The sequence below is a fragment of the Argiope bruennichi genome, chromosome 3, assembly GCF_947563725.1.
Source record: "Argiope bruennichi chromosome 3, qqArgBrue1.1, whole genome shotgun sequence".
NCBI lineage: Eukaryota > Metazoa > Arthropoda > Arachnida > Araneae > Araneidae > Argiope > Argiope bruennichi.
Genome location: NC_079153.1, coordinates 77,865,815 through 77,885,378, shown reverse-complemented (window position 1 = coordinate 77,885,378; position 19,564 = coordinate 77,865,815). Strand labels below are relative to the sequence as shown.

Genomic DNA, 19,564 nt, shown 5'->3' with positions numbered 1-19,564 from the left:
TGACCCACGCATGTGATTCACACCTATTATCTAGCTCATACCTTCTGTACTATATCCTTTTTCTATCAACTCTTAATTAGATAATTGTTAAATCCGCCGTCCTAGGTTGAGAATCTTCATGCTTTTGGTCATGTCTAATCCCTTAAATGTTTTATTTTCTAATTGGATATCTTCCATTTCAGAAAATCGCAGTCTTACTGATTCGATTAAGAGTCCATGAATACTCGAGATGTTCGCAGAAAATGTGCAATGATGGCATCGAATTATAGCATATTTGAATGATTTGCGTTTTTTACAAGCTAAAAAAGCGATAATTCGATATACTTAAGGCGCATTGGCACAACAGTTAAAAGGCGGTTTCGTGTTCTAACCGCGATTCGAAATTGTATTCTCGTCGCTAAATTGTTCTCGTAGAATTTCGAACTGAATGTTAATCTAATCAGTATCTATTACGTTACCGATAACGATATGAAGAACGATTAGACCAAATATTTACCTAACGATATTAAGTAGTAGTTCGAAAAATCAAATAATGCATTAATAGATTAAGAGAAATTGGTTTGATTATTTGTTTGGTATATTTTTATATAACATCAAGAATGAGCTTATATTTTTTTAGAATATTCCTTAGTGCCCTGCTTTCAAATAATGGGATATCGGAAGAGATGTCGTCCTCGTCATTTGATGCCGTGATCAATACGAAAACGGCCCCAGTGCTGTTTACAAATGGGGCGTTGTTATAACTAAATGTATTTAGTGATTCATAAAATAGTTGAACAATAAATAGGAATATAAATAATGACATATGAGAGACGTAGTAAAATAAAAGTTTGAAAAAATTATTGCAAACAGCGGATCAGCTTTTCAAATTAATAAAAGTTGAAGTTCAGACAACAGTCATTTTTCTTTGTTCTCACATTTTCTAAAAAAAATATCTAAAAACAAAGACGTCTTACTTTTGTAAGTAAATAAAAAATACCTGAGTGATTGTACCAAGGAAAAGTATTACCATAAAAATATTCTAATTCTTATGTGTTTTACTTTAAAAATAGAATTTTTAAGTTTTAAAAAAATTACTAATTTTATTGATATTTGAAATTACAGGTGTGGTGATATTAAAAAAAAATCTCATCAAAATGTGAACTTATACAATTATACTGTGCATAATCTGAATTCCCATCTATATCCAAAATGACGCACTTCATTTTGAACCAAGAATCGATATACCATATTCGTCAGTAGGTATTTTTAAAGTTCCTTTTATCGATAAGTATTAAAGATATTCCACTGTAGTTCCGAATAATGTTGGTTCCTATTCTAAAGATATCGCATTCTTATTTTATGCATCTATCTCATTTTCAGGACGCTCCAAATATTACATCGAAGACCTCATTTAAGAACCTCGTGTTATTCTTGAAAGTATTCATACAGCGAATCTACAGATTTCTTCTCGTCTGCAACGTTTCCTTTTATCAGAATCTCTCTCAGTTAATCTCAAACCAATATACAGCCTGGATTCTTTATCCTGTTGGAAAAATTCTATTATCATTATTTGCGAAGACTGGTGTATGCCTTGACAAGGACCAAAGTTTGGGTCAAATGTTCAAGTAGAAACTGCAATTGACAGAATTATTTCGCACATTACGATTTTCATAGACATAATTGATATACACCAGGAAGAATCGCTTTCAAATTATTATGAAGCAACAATATTTTTGATGCATCCCGTTTCTTTGTTGTTGACCAAATGTTGTTTATTTTTTCTTTTATTAATAGTTTTAAACGTGCCAAATATCCCATATTTCGTTATCTGTTGTGTAGCTTATTTGTGGTCTTGTAAGCTCCATTTTCCTCGATTAAAAGTTATTCCTGTGAAACCATTTTAAATCATCCTACTTACAATTCACCATTGCAATCAAAACTGTGCAAATATATCAATTTTTAGACTATTTTCGGTGAATAATAAATCTTGTGATACAAATTGTTCATTCCTAGAAGTCTAATTTCAGATGCATTTTTGACTAATTTCAAATTCGGAAGACAAAATTTATAAAATGAGTGTGTTACTCACACCTTTCATCAGCCTAAACTGACCGTTGTCATTTTTAAAAATGCATACATACATATATTCTGGATTTTTATTTGTTAGATTTTAAGTATGCAACCTGTTTCAAAGCTTCATTCTATTATATTTAATTATTGTTTACTCAATCGTATTAAATGATTTTTTTACCAGTTTTTGTTTCATTTTAGAGTAAAATTCATTCTATTTTCATTACACGAGCTGCCTGATATATCGCGTGAATCAAATATCATTTTCCAAAGCTTTGATAATTTTATTACATGGCTGAACACAATTACTTATTTTAATAAATATTGTTTTAAATTGCACGTAAGTATTAAGAACATATTTCAAAATTTAAGATTTCTAGCCAATGCAAGAATTTTTTTTACCGAGTTTAAAATGGATAGTTTTGTGCCTAAACATATCTAACACTTATGAAAGTATTTACTGCATTATTTAAAAAAAAATCAATTGCGAAAATCATATTTAGCATGTAGATGTTTGTAATAAACTCTTTTTAAAAGAAATAATTGCTAAAACTTGTAAAATTAATGACTCCATTATCGAAAACGAACAAGAAGGACTTAGAGAATGAGAAGTTTGAAAGGCCAGATGGATGTTTTTTAATCATTTTAATGATTTTGGATTTAATCGCTGAAAAAACAAGGCTTAATGATTTCATTTCATGGGATGGAGACAAATCACAATATTCTAATGTTCGAAGGATTTAAAGGAAGATGGTAATGAGAGAAATTCTCAGCTAAATCTAGCTAACCAAATTGATTGTTTCTAACATCAATATATGTTGCCAGATCTTAACTCGGATGTGTAGGAATATTGCCTGCCAGCTTGCCAACAGTAAATTTTGTGTGTGTGTGTGAAAAGGAAAAAGGACGAATCGCAAACAATCGGATTCATGCCTTTCTTCCAAATGATTTGCTGGATGCAAATGAAAGGAATATTCAATCTAACAAAACCAAAAGACTATGGTTTGAAATTAAATTTTGCTATCTTATCCAATTATTGCTCCTGAATATTGTCACAAAATTAAGATAGTCAGCTTGGCTCAGAGGCAAAGTACGCACTTGCAAAGCATAAGATCAGGGGTTAATACAAGTCGCATTCATTTGAACTTTAATTTGAATTTCTTGTTATTCATTTGTTAATGTTCTAAAAGTTTCTAGAACTTTGTATAACCTTCTTTATAATTCTAATGTATTCTGTAAAGGTATAACTTCTGCATTCCACAAACAGTGGAGTCGATTCTTCGCCTGCATGTTACAAATTGCTGAGAGCTAATAAATTTGATATAATTATACTTTGCGACCTGCTATTCTTTGGATCTTCGCGACAATATTATCCAAGTCAGATTCCCTAACTTTTAAGTATTGCATTCGAGTCAATTTCTACGACTGAGTTGGATTATTACCGCTAAAAATTATCCATTTAATTAAGGTATTTTTAATTCCAGATCCAATGCCTTCTGGAATATGTCAATAAACATTAAAAATCCATTTTATAGTGTGCCAATAGCACCATTTTAAAGCGTTTGTATTGAGGTTATTAAAAGTAACGAAAAGATATTTCGATCATTTTTGTTTAAAATTAGGGAGATATGTCATCTTGAAAAACATTGAAGACGGCAACGAAATTAGAATACAAGGAGCATGAAATTTATTTTTAATTCTTAATTTTTTAGAACACACCGACTATATTTTAAATTTTTCTGAAAATTTAGTCAATTTCATTAGCAATAACTTCCATTTTAATAGAGCATTTCAATAATAAGTGAATGAGATTTCTGCTTATTTTTTTCCTCCTGTGAATAAAATAAGATTAAAGTTGAATTAAATAATTGTTTTTGTATTACTGGAAAATATGTTAAGCTGGAAAAAAAAATGTAAAAGTTCGATTTCTTAAAAATTGAAGAAAAGAAACCGAAAATACAAACATAATTAAAGAAACAAAAATGCATAAAAGAAAAAAAAAGACCCTGTCATTTGAAGCGGGGCAATAAAATCCTTATCGGCTTTTTATAGAGTGTCGTCGCGTTATACGCGCAGGAGTCTAATGTTTTATATTAAAATGTTCCAAAATACACCCACAAGAAGACATTATTTTTAAGTTGTTATTTCTGAATTTTCCTGTCCATACAGATAGAGCTCGTAGGTTGGCATTGCAATTCGACAACAGCGGATCTAGTGTGTTGTGATTGTTTAGTCTCAAAAGTCTCTTTTGAAAAGAATGAAGGATTAAAACTACTAATGTTAAGAGTAAAATATTATTGAAGAATTGTTCCATTTTGAAGAATGATATCAACCATTTTGTGGATTCTTTCATGACTAGGCTATGGGATACAACATACCTAGGTAATTTTAAATTAAATTAGGTGCGGGCTTTTTTAGATACTGGGAAATTGTTGGTGCGCTGTATGCATTTAATTTATGGCGACGTATTTTGGTTTTCTTAAGACTTCTTAGAATTACCTGTTGCGCCTAGGGATTGCAATACCGGTATACCGGGATACCGAATACCGGTATTTTGAGCCATTTGTACAATTTTGTAATACCGGTATTCACAAGTTTAAATACCGGTTTTTCGGTATTTATTAGAAATTTTTAAAATTGTCTCCGCTACATATTCAGATATCGCGAACATAGCAAAATAGTATACGTTTTTGTTTTTATATCTCCATAAAGGGCGAAATTAATTAGCTAATTAATGGCTTAATTAATTGCTTAAATCTAAATTAGCGAAACATGGATTATCCCTGAAAGAAAATATTGTATCCATAACGACTGATGGAGCAACAATTATGAAAAAAGTTGGAAAGTTGATTCGTGCAAATCAGCAGTTGTGCTATGCACATGAAATTCAATTAGGAGTAATAGATGCATTATACCAAAAAAATAAAGAACAGAAGAATCCAAATACTGTGGATATAGAAACTTCGGATTCCAACTTTGAAAAGAGTAAGAGTGAGAGTGATATTGACAATGAAGATAATGACAATGTAATTGTTGAAGGAGATATTGCTAATAAGGATGAAATATTAACCTATCAAGAATTGCTTCCTATAATTTATAAAGTTCGAAAAATTGTTCAGATATTTAAACGTTCCCCTATAAAAAGGATATTTTACTAACATATATACTAACTGAAAATAAAACAGAATATATGTTAATATTAGATTCTAAAACACGTTGGAACAGTTTACTCCTAATGATGGAACGATTTTTGAAACTGAGAAATCCAATCCAAAAAGCAATAATCGACTTAAACCTGTAAATTAATTTTTCAGATAGTGAATTCGACTTAATATCCAGAACTATATCAGCTCTACTTCCAATAAAACTGACTATTGAGACATTATGTCGGAGAGATTCTAATTTATTAACAGCTAATGCAACAATAAATTTCATGTTGCAGTCACTGAAAGAACAGCACACATCACTATCTGAAGAATTATATATTACATTGAAAAATCGCACAGAAGAAAGGCATACCGAAATAGAAAATGTCTTATGGTATTTACATAATTATAATGATTTTAAAAATGAAAATTAAAAAGAAGAAAAGGAAATAACCAATTCAAATCTGATTAAGCTTAGAGTAAATTTTCTTAAAATTTTTTACCCACAAACCTATCCACATTCAGTAGAATTCGGTTAAATTATCGAAGATTATGATATAACTATTGTCGATAATTAAAAGGAATTGTCTCTTGAACAAAAATTTGAATTAGCGATAAATAAAAAAAAATTCAACGAACCAAATTACAATACAGAAATCAGCTATATCCAAAACCATTTGACGAGAAATCGATTTATTTGAAGATGAGGGATTTAAAGGCAAATACTTGGAAAAAGTATATCGCGTATTGCTAACAGTACCATCAACTAGTGTAGATGCCGAAACATCGTTTTCGACAGCTGGTAATTTTTACACAAAATTACTTTTCAGTCTTAATGACAGTACAATTGATGCATTATGTTTTTTAAGATGATATTTCAAAAATTTGTAAAAGTACCTCAGACTGAATAGTCATATTTACACTTTTTTTGGTATTTAAATAAATAAGATGTTTCTTTACTTTTTTGTGATTATATACTGTTATAATTTATAAGTTGCAGATTATTTTTTGTGATATTTACACTCTCTAACAAAAATGGGAAATAAAACAAAGAAACACCTATGTTTCCTTTCTTTTTCTAAAATTTCTAATACCGGTATTGAAATTTTGGCCCGGTATTGCAACCCCTAGTTGCGCCCTTCCCTTTAGGATATTGATTATTTGGATTATCACCTCCTTCTTTGTATACATGGACTCTTCCTTTAACGTCACAAAAATCGATTTTATCGATTTAAAAGCCCTGTCATATAACATGACGCCACCTGTTGGAAGAAGTTGATTTGCTTGAGGATTGGCATCAATGACGAAGCTTCGAGTCTTGCCTGTTACTCAGGAAGCATTCCAGAATTCTTTCTCGTAGCCATTTTTGCGAAAAAGCTTCCTTCTGATTACTGATATAAGGAAAAAAGATGATATTTTTAATCATTTACTTTATTTTGCGTGTTAAAATGAAATTAAACCGTGAAACATTGTTGTTTCAAATGTATAAGTATTTGCAACCATATTGTAAGTATTTTTGTATTAATTATCTATTTTTAAACGCTTTTAATTGAATTGTTTTTGTTCATGAAATTATACAATCGGTTTCTATTCATTGTATCAGATTTCTAAATTTTAATTCGGTTTGCGTTTCTCTCATGGCTATATATTGTTTTCGTATTTTTAGTACTTTTCGCAGTCAATTAATTTCTTGATTTAAATAAGTAAATTTTTCATTTACGTGGCATTTCAGTATGTTTTCATCAGAGAAAAAATTGAGGAATTATTGCTTTTTTTGTATTCCGTATAATAATAAATAAGAAGAGTATTAGAAATTTAAAATTTATGAAAAATTAAAGTAAAACTTTTAAAATTTTATTTTATAAATGTAGCAAAATTCATATTTTAGTGTAATTTTATAAAGGAATTTAGATCCAAAAAATATCACTAGAAAAAAATTCAAGAGCATTAAAATTGAAAACTTATTATAAATTAAAATCCCATTTATATATATATATATATAGTATAGATACTAAAAGCTACACTATAAACGTACTGGTAAAAATTATTTAAAAAATACTCAGTTTCCTCGAATATTCAAGATATTTAATATATAAGGTTTTAAGGTTAAAATTGTAGATATATTGTGATTCATTCAATATGTTTTACAAAGTTTTCTTGAAGACTTTGCAAAAGAACATGAAAAAAATTTAAGATTTTTTAAAAACCCCGCTACGAAGATATACTTGCTTATTTACGAATGTACATGTAAGTATTGCTCAAAGTAAAGAAGACTATCTCTAAAAGATTCAAACAAGAAAATGGGTGAACTTAAATGATTTTCTTCATCAATTTCAGATCAAAATGCCCCTAAATAATAATTTGACTGACAGTATTTAAAATTTTTAATACACATATACTTTTTTTCATGTGCAATAGATCTAGCCTCCTTCAAAATTTACCTCCCTTTCAAAAAGAGGGGAAATATTTTTTGACCACTAGAATATTAATGAAGGAGCATATATTAGATTTATTAGAGCAAAGCGAAATTTTATAGGATTATTTAGCGCGAAAATTGCATTTCATAAATGCTGATATCAATATAATATATATATATTTTAATTCCTACGCAGTTTTCAACAAAAATTTTACATCGACAATCAAGAAATCTAAAGCTACCTCTACTGCTGATGTTACCTTTGATGACAGATGATCTTGAACTATTCAAGATATACGGGTAAATATATCCATTAATGCAATTTTTTTCATTAATATAAATATTCAATTCTGAAAGAAATATGATTTAATTAATAGAATTTATATTATTTTAACAAATTAAAAATTTTTATTGGTAGTATTTGTCTATAAGGTGAAACTTTTTATTTATTATCTACGAATTTTCGGAATCGAAAACCATTCTTATTAATGAAAATAGTAGTTTCTTTTATATCGATGCGGGGTTACTCAAGCTTAAATCGAATTCAGCATTCCAATTCATCTCGGAGGTAATCTGTTATATTGACATCTAGACTCTGCACAAATAGTTTGCACAATTTGCTCTAGTAGCATTCTTTAACATCCATATCTGCAGAGTAATTCTACCCAGCTAGCGCATTTATAGCAGATGGAAATTTTAAATTATTTATACATTTGAAATATACTTAATCTTTACGCATAAGGAGTATTTAGCATATTTCTAAACCTTTTATATTTCATTTCAACTTTTCGAAGATAATTTTTTTTTAAAAAAAAGTATCAGATTTCAGTAAAACTCTCATCATTTGACTTCTGTTTAAAAGAGACTGAAATCCATTTCGCTTCACTGTCAATGTCTTTCTAATTCTTAACGCTACTGAACAGGAATTTTTATTTAGGATTCACGAAATACAAAGGAAGAGGGGTTTAATTAGATGACATGAAAATCTTGGTTTGGTATCTTGATACAATTTTGGCTGTTTCGGGGTTTGTGCTGCATTCGAGGTTCAGAAGTATACGTGATAAAAATTTGCAACTGATTCTTTTATATTACAGGAAAAGAATTTTATGCAAAGAAAAGAAATCGATTAAAGGACTCACTTCTTTGCTAAATTGTTTTTATGTGAACTTATTGTTATGGCACCCGTAGCATATTACGCATATATATTTCACCTTGTTGTGTATATATATATAATATGTAGTATGAGCCCCTATGCTACTCCCTCTACCTCGCCGGCAGATGGCAGTAGTGTTCCAACTAGAAGTATAAGTGAGGCAAACGGCAGAAGAGAGACACTTGGTGCGAGAGTGTGTGAGCTTCGAAGTTGAAGGATAACAGCCATGCTATGTTCGCCTGAACTGCAACCAACCCTATACTTTTGTTCTTTTGCTTAATGTTCGTGTAGTCCTGTGTTCGTTTATTAAAATATGGAAAAGACAAACGTGTAGTCTTCTTTCGATTGAGGACACAATCCTAAATATATATATATATTTCAAGTGTAATTTGAAAGAAGCCTGAAAGAAAACCAAAAAAATCTTATGGTGCTTTAGTTCCGTCTTGAACAAGAAAATTATTACATTTTTTTTAAATACCATCATTCATTCATTCTGAATATTCAAATAACCATCATTCATTCTGAATAAAGTGAATGATGGTTATTTTTTTTTTTTCATCATTTCAGGAGAGAATGAGGTATATCATTCCTTCCAATCAGAAAAAAAAATGCATGCTTATAGAAACCTGCCTCGCGCTTAGAGGAACAGATATTTATATATTGAAAAGAATTCAATCAATACTCATTTCTACGCCAATTAATATTTAAGTCGGATATGTGACAAGCGCATTTGGAGCATTCTGTATAATGTATTTTAGATACAACTCAATACCAGAAAAGTAATCTTATGATGCACAAGCTACGTTTCCAACGAAAAAAATATGAAATTTTTTTAAAAAAATCTAACAAATTACATCATTGATGCGTGCATTTTTATTATTATTGCAGGAACGGACGATGTGGGATTTTTTTTTTTTTTTTTTTTATGAAACCTAAAATATTTCCTGAGGACACTGCCGGTGTGAGTCTCCATTTGATACCTCATTTAGTCTGAAGCATCAAACAGTAGTTTTCAACTTCGATTTCATAAATATGTAATTGTTTTTCCTTATTAGTTAACACTTAAATGTCTCATTTAAGTTTTTAAAAAAGTCTCTTTTAGTCCCTAAGTTCAAAAAAAAAAAAAAAAAAAAAAAATGGATTAACATTTTTTAAACACCTGGTTCTTTAAAATATTTTAATAAATGATAGTTGCTTGTTACTAATATTTAGTTACCAATAATATTACTAATATTTACTAAATTCGGATTATCAGTGAAATATTTATTTATACCGAATCCAAATTATTTACATTTGATCTTTTCGCATTCATTATTTAATCGAAAAGAGAGAAGGGCCTCGCACACTAGTGAAACAGTGCACTCAGCATCCACTCTAATAATGCCCCATATTTTTCTCCTAAATGCCCGATACTTGTTTCCTAAATGCCCGATACTTGTTTCCTAAATGCCCGATGCTTGTTTCCCAAACTCATTCTCCTCAAGGACTGAACCAATAATTTTCAATTTAAATAATGACACCAGTGGAGAAATGATTCTTTTTATTCCAGATTCACAAAAGACGCGAAAACGATATGTGGCATCAGAGAATTCGCGAAGATCTCATTTCGGTTTAACTTTAAACTATGTGAAAACATTCAAAAACTAATAAATAGAATAAATAGGACTTAAATTTTATCATAAATGTATTCGTATACAATAAAAATTGCAATGTTCATTTGTATTAATTCATACAATTACTAACTTGGAGCAAATAGAAGATTTTATTATTATTATTATTTTTAAAAAATTCGTTCTGAAATAGAGAGATTTGAAAGCAAAATTCTTGTTGCCTACGAAATACTTAAAACGTTCTGCCCCAAATAAAAACAATTTTGAATGTGCAAAAAATAATATATTTTTAACTAGCAAAAGAAACAAAATCTGAAAAATATTCCAGTAGTATTATAAATTATTTCACACTTCATGGAAGTATTTAATAGGAAAAAAATTATTAAGAATTTAAAAAAAAAAATTAAATTCTCCGAATAGAAGAAATAAATCATTCTTGAAAGAAATGGAAAGTTTTCTCATGGGAATACTTCACAACTGAAAACTGTCGAATAGATCAAGACGCTAAAATGATACATGTTTGAAGACTAGTTTCTTCTGAAACAGAATGCAGTAGTCACACTGTCAGATTGAACTTTAATAATCTCTTGGGCAAAGTATTTTAAATGAAAGTAAACTATGAAGTTAATTTGAAAATTCCGCAAAAAAAGGTACTGAGGATATAATATTGAATACTGTGGCTTAACAGACATTTGTTTCAAAAATATTGATGTATCATGAAATTTAATATTAAGAGATTTCTAAGAAATAAAGTGTACTTTTAATAATTTTTTTTTTCTAAAACAAAAATTTATAATCTGCATTTCCCCTCTTAAAAATCTAGTTTTTTAAAATCAGGTAATAATTTGTGAAAATAAAATACATTTTTTCCTTTGTATAAAAATTGGACACTTTGTTTTTTCTTTCATAAATTTGAGGCAGCATTTCTTGATCTGCATTCAATTATGCTTTGGAACTCTACAGTGTATTTAGTCATTTGTTTACTTACAAAAAATCCGGAAAAATAACAGTAATAAAATTTTCAAAAATATAAAATATAACATTTTTCATGTAAGTATGAAAATATAGTTGCTCATCAAAATATATCTGTAAATTTTGTGCTAAATGAAAATGTTTTTCAATAGAAATCTCTGCCTGATATTTTTGAAATAGCAGTATATTTTATCTCCACTTCAAGCAATCAAGGTCCCACCAAATGAGTTCCTCTCTTGCTATCTAGAAAATTTTACTATTGTGCCAGGCCCTTTAAGAAGAAAAGAAAATCCCGTTTTAGATCAATTACATTTCAGTACAACTTTTCGAAGATATAAGTCTTCAATAAAAAATTTTTTAAAGTAAAATCCTCTTCATTTCTTTTGCCTACAGAGATTGAAATTCATCTCGCTTCTCTGTCGATTTCTTTCTGAATCTTAATACATATCCACTAGAATTTTTCTGTAAAGTGCACTATATAATGTTCGATGAAAAACTGCAAAAAGTAAAATAAATAAAAATATGATAACTCCACATAAGCAGTTATAATTGCATATATAAATGAAGGTATGCATTTGAGCTACTTATGCGCATTTATAACTAGTCCATATGCAGTTTTCCGATATTGCGCAACGTTTTAACTTTACACGTGCAGTTAAATCTTATTTAGTATTAATTTTTATTGTAAACGGAATTTACATCTATTTTTAATATGAAAACTTTCAGACATATTGTCAGATATTCAGTAATTTTTGAATGAGTTTCTAGAAAATGATGGACATTAAAATCAACAGACACGAGAAAAAAAAATTTGGGAAATTTCAAAAACAAGATCATTTTTAATTTCTCAATTATATCTAATAAAAATGCATGTAAAGAGTATTCACAGTTCATAATGATTAATGGAAGTCTCAAATTATTTTCTAATTTCAACGAAACGGGGAAGCTCAAATAATCTTTTTCTTATTCTTCTTATTTTTCTTTTCAATATCTGATGAATGCCGTGACAGCGCTCGTGACCGAATATTCATTTAAGAAAGTTTTTTATAAAGTAAAAGTTAAATTGTTTACGCTCAGCCCTTTTCGGAGAAATGTGGAAAAAATATGTGCCCTGCTACTCTCTATACCACACTTGAATATATAATTAGGAGAAAAAAAATCAATAAAATGGCTTCATCATTTCCTTACAAAATAAAATATCTTATAATATTGAAACAATTTTAGGAATAAAAATAATTTCACTAATAAATATTCTTATTGTTTATTTTATGAATTTTAGAAAAAATTATCCAGTTCAATAAGAAAGTTAAAAAAAAAAAAACAGTCATTTTTAAAAATAAAATGAGTAATAGTACAAAAGGCATTCTCATAAACTGAAATTATGAATTTAAATCTGAAAAGAACAATAAAACAATATATTTTTATATATTCTTAGAAATATAGACTTTTTTTAATAAGTAAAACTCAATTGGATCTGTTTACTTTGTGCAAAGCAAAGAATTATAGACAGAGATATTAATATAAGAAGTATAGATTAGCATTATAAAATAGTTGAATTAAGGAAAAAAATCTTCTATTAAAGAAAAATGTTTAACTATATATGAATAGCAGGTTTCCACCCATATGTCTTCTGAGTTTCTAATGTTTTAATGCTTTTAACTCTCAATTCTTTCAACTTTATGCGTGGTGGCAGCTTCTATCTCATTAAAAATTTGATTCTTTTTATTACGTATATTTATGATATTACTACAAATCAGTAAAATAACTCAAGCCATAAAATTTTCGAAACATATTCACAAAAAAAAAAAAAAAAATCTCTATGGGAATATTATTAAAACTATATCTTGAATTATATTCAAAAAATATTTATTTCTAAAGTATATGGGCATTAATTCATATATCAATGCATAAATCTTGCATTTTAAGCAGATATGAAATATAACTAGGAGAGATTGTAGACTACAAGTCTGCATAATAATCCAGAGACGTTTTCGAGTTTCTGTCAGTTTGTGCGTGGTTAGCTGTGTTTGCACTCGGATTAAGCTTACCTGCAGAAGGGTACTGTCACAACCCCCTATAGACAAGGCCAAAACACTTACGTCACAGAAAGTAATGACGTCGCCCTGAGAAGTTACACGAGTGGGTGTGAATTGGGGGACCGAGGGAGGAATTTCACCCTCATCAAGTTTACTGATAACAAACGAACTCTTCGCATCCCACGCCATGTTTTAGCCAGTGGCCCTTCTGTGTGTGAGTAAACAGGAAGCGTCTTTTCTTATTTGCAAGAAAAATCATTTGGATTACTAAAAATAAAGAATAGAAATGCATTTGATCTGTTGTGTTCCAAACTGTAATGGAAATTACAAGAACAGCCCAAGAGTAAGTGTTTTTGTCTTTTCTAAAAATGAAGAGCTTAAAAAGAAATGGTTAAGTGTCATACATCGTGAAATATTTTATCCGATGCAGCATAGTAGGGTAAGCTCATTTAGTTATTTTAAAGTAATGCCTAATGTTTCTAAACGAAAAATCATTTATTCTCACATTAGAAATGTAACAGCTCAGTAATATCTATTATTCGTGATTTTAATCAAGTTCATTATGAAAAGAATTATTTCATAAAATGCTGTAATGTAGGCAGTATTATTGTCAATATCAATTATAATATTTGCCGTAATTATGTTTACAAGCTTTGTTTACTATTATATCTGTAATTACGTTTACATAGTTAAATTTTATTATATAACATAATGATAAAAACCTGAGAACAAAATAAAAATAAATAAAATAAAAATTCTTCGTACTTATATATAGTTTTATATTGTATGTTTGTTACTGTACTTAAACTAAACATTAAAGGAAGTCAATATTTACGAATAATTTCCTTTTACTGTAGGTCTGAGAATTACATTTTAAAACAAATGATATTGAAAGAGAAACTAGTCTATTTGATTCGAAGTCCAGGAAAATTATTAAGTGCCCCTCTTAAATAAACAGTTGTAAAAACAGTTGTTTTTTAATCGGCTTTTAAATTAATCAGTAAAATTAAAACTGAAGTTCAAAATTTAAGTACAAAATTCAGCACATTTTTAGACGAAGCAAAAGTGATAGAATGCAATTTGAATATTTCAGAAAATTTTGTTAAAACACGAATTCGAAAAAGAAAAAGATTATATTCCGAAATAAAAGAAGATGAAGTTAAAGAATTTGGGTATTAAAAATATCACAGTAATTGATACTGTCATTATACAGATAGAAGACAGATTTTAAAATGTGTCAACTTAATCACTGATATAAAAGATTTCAAATTAAATTCAGAAAATTAAAAGTAGGGAAGAATTGTGGTTGATCAAGGTGTGAAGAAGCTTACAAGCATTTGCTGTACAAATCATCGAAAAAAAATTGTCATTTTTCTGAAGTAATTAAAAGCAAAAAGAAAATCATTTACCAGATATACACGCAATAGCATTATATATTATGTTTGTAATTTTTTTTATTTACTTTACAAAAAACTTGGGGCTCCAAATGGTTTCTTGCACCCAATCTCCTTTATAGAGAAGGCCAGCTCTGATTATAATTCAGAACTTATGTACCATATTTATATGAAGAAGAAATTTTCTAATCAAAAATATTTCGCAGTAGATATAATTTTTTTATGATGTAGTGAATGAAGAACAAGTACATGATTATGGCAAAGGCATTTCAGGATATAAACCAGAAAATGTTTATAGATTGGTAATCTGGTCTGCCGTCAATGCATTATTGAATAATTACATGATAGTTTGAAAAGCTCTTCTAAAATCGGAAAGGAAAGAAAATTTGATAAATTTAGTAAAGATATTTCTAACAAAGTAATAAAATATATAGTTAAATAAGAAGGCTCTTCTAATGTTTCAAAGATTTATTGGATATTTTTTGAAGTGTCAATAGAATCGAATATTGTTTCGTGAAATATTGTTTTTATTGCTTTCTTGGACTTGACGACACGGCAAATATTCATAACACCATTTTTTGTATGAAATTGTTTTGAAATTAATCAACAATTTTTTTCATTCAGTTTTTGCTAAATAAATAGTTTTAAATCTAGGGGAGATACACTTACTGGGAAATCTGCCCTGCACATAAAGCAAAAAAGGTAATGCATACCAAGCGCCGTACCTCCTGGGTGATGTGGAAAGCGGCTGCATTTTAATTATTAATGAATTCTACAATATATGTGTGTTGAATTGCATGATATGGAAGTATATGAAATGATATTAACAAGTGAAAGGTAATTTCTCTTGACTCTCTAGCTCGCAGAGACTTAACTTTAAGGGAATGAAGTGTACCGTCTCGTTGTAATGTCATGGAAGACAGCAGAGGCCTTGTCTATCGGGGGTCGTGGTACTGTACATTGAATTTTTTACACTATAAATTGATTTTTTTTTTGAAATAGTTGAAACATTTGTCGATTAAAGCACTTTTGGATAATCCTCCAGAACTGTAAAGGCTAGCAATTTTTCCAGTTTCACAAAATATATTTTCTAAAAACGTAAAATATCACTCTTTTCAATTTCCATCTTAAGTGCAAATTCTTTAACCACGATATCAACACTAGTAAACTCGTACACATGTACTTTTTGAATCGTATTTTTTAGCTATAAGTAGAGAACAAAATAGAGTAGCTTCTTAATACATAAGGCCTATTTCTTATTGCACTGGCCAGCTTCATCTTTTATCCTATTGTAGGATTTAGATAACGGTCACGTGGTTCAACATATTTACATATTCTCGAAGCAATTATTAAAACCTCTTAATCTGGTAATTATGTCAGCTTCCTTTAGTCCTCTATAATTCACTTCAGTATACGAAAATTTCATTTAATGTTAGTCCTTTAAATTATGAACATAAGAATAAGTCCTCTAACAAAACAAAAAGCTTGCGGCTGGAGTGCATCTTTGTCTCGTGCCGGACAAACCTTTGGAGCTGACGCAATGGTGATTAATTCGACTCAGTCTTAGAAGGTGAATTATTGCAATGGACGGGGAGGCTTTTTTTACAGAAAAAGAGGGAATGACTCAGATTCTGATGTATCTTCTAACTAGTTTGTTTTGGGCCTTTATTCTACTTTCGAGAAATAATGCTGTCCCTGAAATAAATTCTTAACTATTTTTTTTTTCTATTTACGGAAATGTTTATATAAAAAGAAGAATTAAGTTAATTGAATCACTACTACACTAATAAATTGATTTCATATTTAATTTTAAAATGCATCTAGAATATTTGGACCATTCTGTATAATGTATTCTACATATAATTTATGTAAAATAATGAGAGTTAAATGAAGCAATCTTCCAATTGACAGGTAAAGCCTCCATCAAGGAAAATTTTTTTTTTAATTTTTTATTAGTTAAATCAGTAATGGATGTTCTTTTACTATTCCAGGGGCTCTTCATCTGCTGGCAAATTGTTTGGTATTTGTTTGCAATCTCTTATGCAGGAATTGGTATCCCTCTTCTACCATACGCTCGTGCAAAACGCAAAGGCAAGGAGAGATTCAACACTTCAGTTTTACATATATATAATAATTTTTAATAGTTTTATGCCTCATTTATTCATTTAATTATTTTTTTAAGAAAGTGATGTTTTATGATCATGTAGAAATTCGTAGATGATGTCAGATTTATTTGAAAGATAGTGTAAATTTTAAAAGTTAAGTTAAAATTCGCATTTTTTTCAGAACTTGCATTGGATGTAATTAGGCGGTATACTGCATAAATCTTTCTCCTCAAGGACTGAACCAATCTTTTTTTACTTAAATAAGGATATCGCTTTTTTATTGCATCGTCTTTTTAATCGATTGATATCGCTTTTTAAAAAATTTAGATTCAAAACAAACGCCAAAAGATACATATGGTACACGAATTCGCGCCGAAACTGTAGGTTAAATTGTAAAATATGATAAGGAATACAAAAAACTAACCTGAATTTAAAGTTTTATAAAATTTTATCATAAATATACTTGTAAGGCTTTTATTTATAAGGCTTGTAATGCCTAATTACAATAATTCATATAGTTATTCAAATCAGTGATATTCCTTTTGTACACATATTTTTTAATTTGAAATTTGAAAGTATCAATTTATCAAACAGCGAGTCAAAGATTTTAATATAAAATTCTAGTTTCATGCAAAATTCTTAAAACATGCAAAAATATATGAAAACGTTTTTAAATGCACAAATGAAATGAAGGAAATATTTAAATAAAATGAGAATTTTTTGAGAATGAGTATGAGTAAAAAATACATTTTGTAACCAAAAAAGTGTAAAAAAATGAAAAGAAAAGAAAGAAAGAAAAATACATTATATGAAAAATGTTCACGTGTAGTTTTATATATTTTTGGTAACTATTTAAAAATAGGTATTAGAAAAAAGAAATTGAATGAAAATAAATAACAGAAATTAAAATTCCCTAAATAGAAATAAATTATTCATAAAAGTGCAAAAAATGTTCTTTTTGAGATACATCGAGAAGATCTATATGTTTGAAAACTAATTTCTTCAAAAGGTTAATGTAAGATTTACACAGCAGAATAGAATTTTGATAAGAATTTAGGATATGCAATTACTGTGTGATTCTCTTACTCTCAAAACTAAGTATATTCATTTGTTTTAATTTAATGTACATACTGAAATAACAGTAATTTTAGTTATGAGCAATGTCAATTTAGAGATATCTTCAATATTTTATGAATGAAGCAAAAAAAAAAAAAAAAACCTGTAGATTTAAAAAATATTTGATACAAAATTGTAGAAAAATGGCAATATTTTCAATGCTTTATGAATATTATTTAATCATATGATGGGGATCTTAAATTATGTGGAAATATTTTTAAAGTATAGTAAAACAATATAATAAAAAAAGTTACAATTTAAACTGTGTTAGTATAATGTTACAAAATAATAATGATTCTTGATTTAATTTTAATAAGTATGAGTATATGGCTCTTGTAATTTACATTAATGTTAATAATAAAATTGCTTCGTAACATCTATTAAAAGAAGGTATTGAGAATTTTAGATAATTGGCTGGTTTACCTGTTTAATGCCGATCTGCAAACAACAACTGAATTAAAAAATATTGAGTATCACGATATTTAATTTTGAAAGATTTTATGGAATTAGAGTGTACTTGAATAAAGTAATGTCCTTTCACAAACAAATTTTTAAAAAAAGATATATTTTGAAAAAAAATGTATATATTGCATATTTTTAATAGCCAGTTGTGTTTAAATAAAACATTAATTAATTAATTATAACTAAAATATACATTTTCTTTTGCATAAAAACTTATTACAAATCACTTTTTTATCATATAACTTTATGACATTTAGAAAGCGTGTTTTGATCTACAGTTCATCTAAGCTTTAGAGTTTTGTTATGCATTGAGTAATTCGTTTACTGACAAAAACTGCAAAGTAATAAAAATGATAATGTTTGCAACAATATATCTTATTACATTTTTTGGTTAATAATGGAAATGCATTTGCTCATCAGAATGTATCTGCATATTTTATGCTAAATGAAAAAAAATTTAATTCAATCTCTAGCTCAATGATTTCGTTTTAATCCCTTATATATTTTTATTTTTATTTTATTTTATTTATTTTTTTACTTCTATATTTTAAACAAATGCAAGCATCAAATATATTTTTTACATTCCAAAAATATTTCGCAATGTTAAAATGTCTAAGATGTTTTAGTTTGAAGTTAATATGATTATAATTTCTGTTTCAAGAAGAAACAAATTGCATTTTAATATCAGAGTACATAGAAAATAAACAAAATATATATATCAACTGTATTATTTTTATTCCAGTTCTATATATGTTTTACATATGGTATAAGCTATCAATGGAAATAAGAATCATTGTCTGTAAAATGCATTAAATAACGCTGTGACAATAATAGAATTAAAGTTATATTGTCTTGTCATGTGTTTAGAATTGTAAAGAATAATATGCATGTAGTATATATATATAAACAAAATTAGAACAATTTTTTAGTAAATTTGTATTGTAATTTGTAATTTCTAGATAAAAAACAATTTCAGTTCGTTGTAATGTCTTACAAGTTTTTAATAAATTTGTATTGAGTTTCTATTTGTAATACGTGAATGCCAAAGTTGATACATTATTTGAATTTTAAATGTTAGTTTAAATTATTAGAGATTTTTATT

The 19,564-nt window shown here is 28.1% G+C and overlaps 1 long non-coding RNA gene across 1 annotated transcript; it reads left to right on the top strand.

The window, feature by feature from the left end:
- The first annotated feature begins 6,473 nt into the window (after positions 1-6,473).
- Positions 6,474-19,042, top strand: LOC129963485 (uncharacterized). The gene is made up of 3 exons (XR_008783978.1): positions 6,474-6,704; positions 7,811-7,914; positions 16,771-19,042. It is a non-coding gene; the product is annotated as an uncharacterized LOC129963485 (long non-coding RNA).
- Positions 19,043-19,564: the final 522 nt, after the last annotated feature.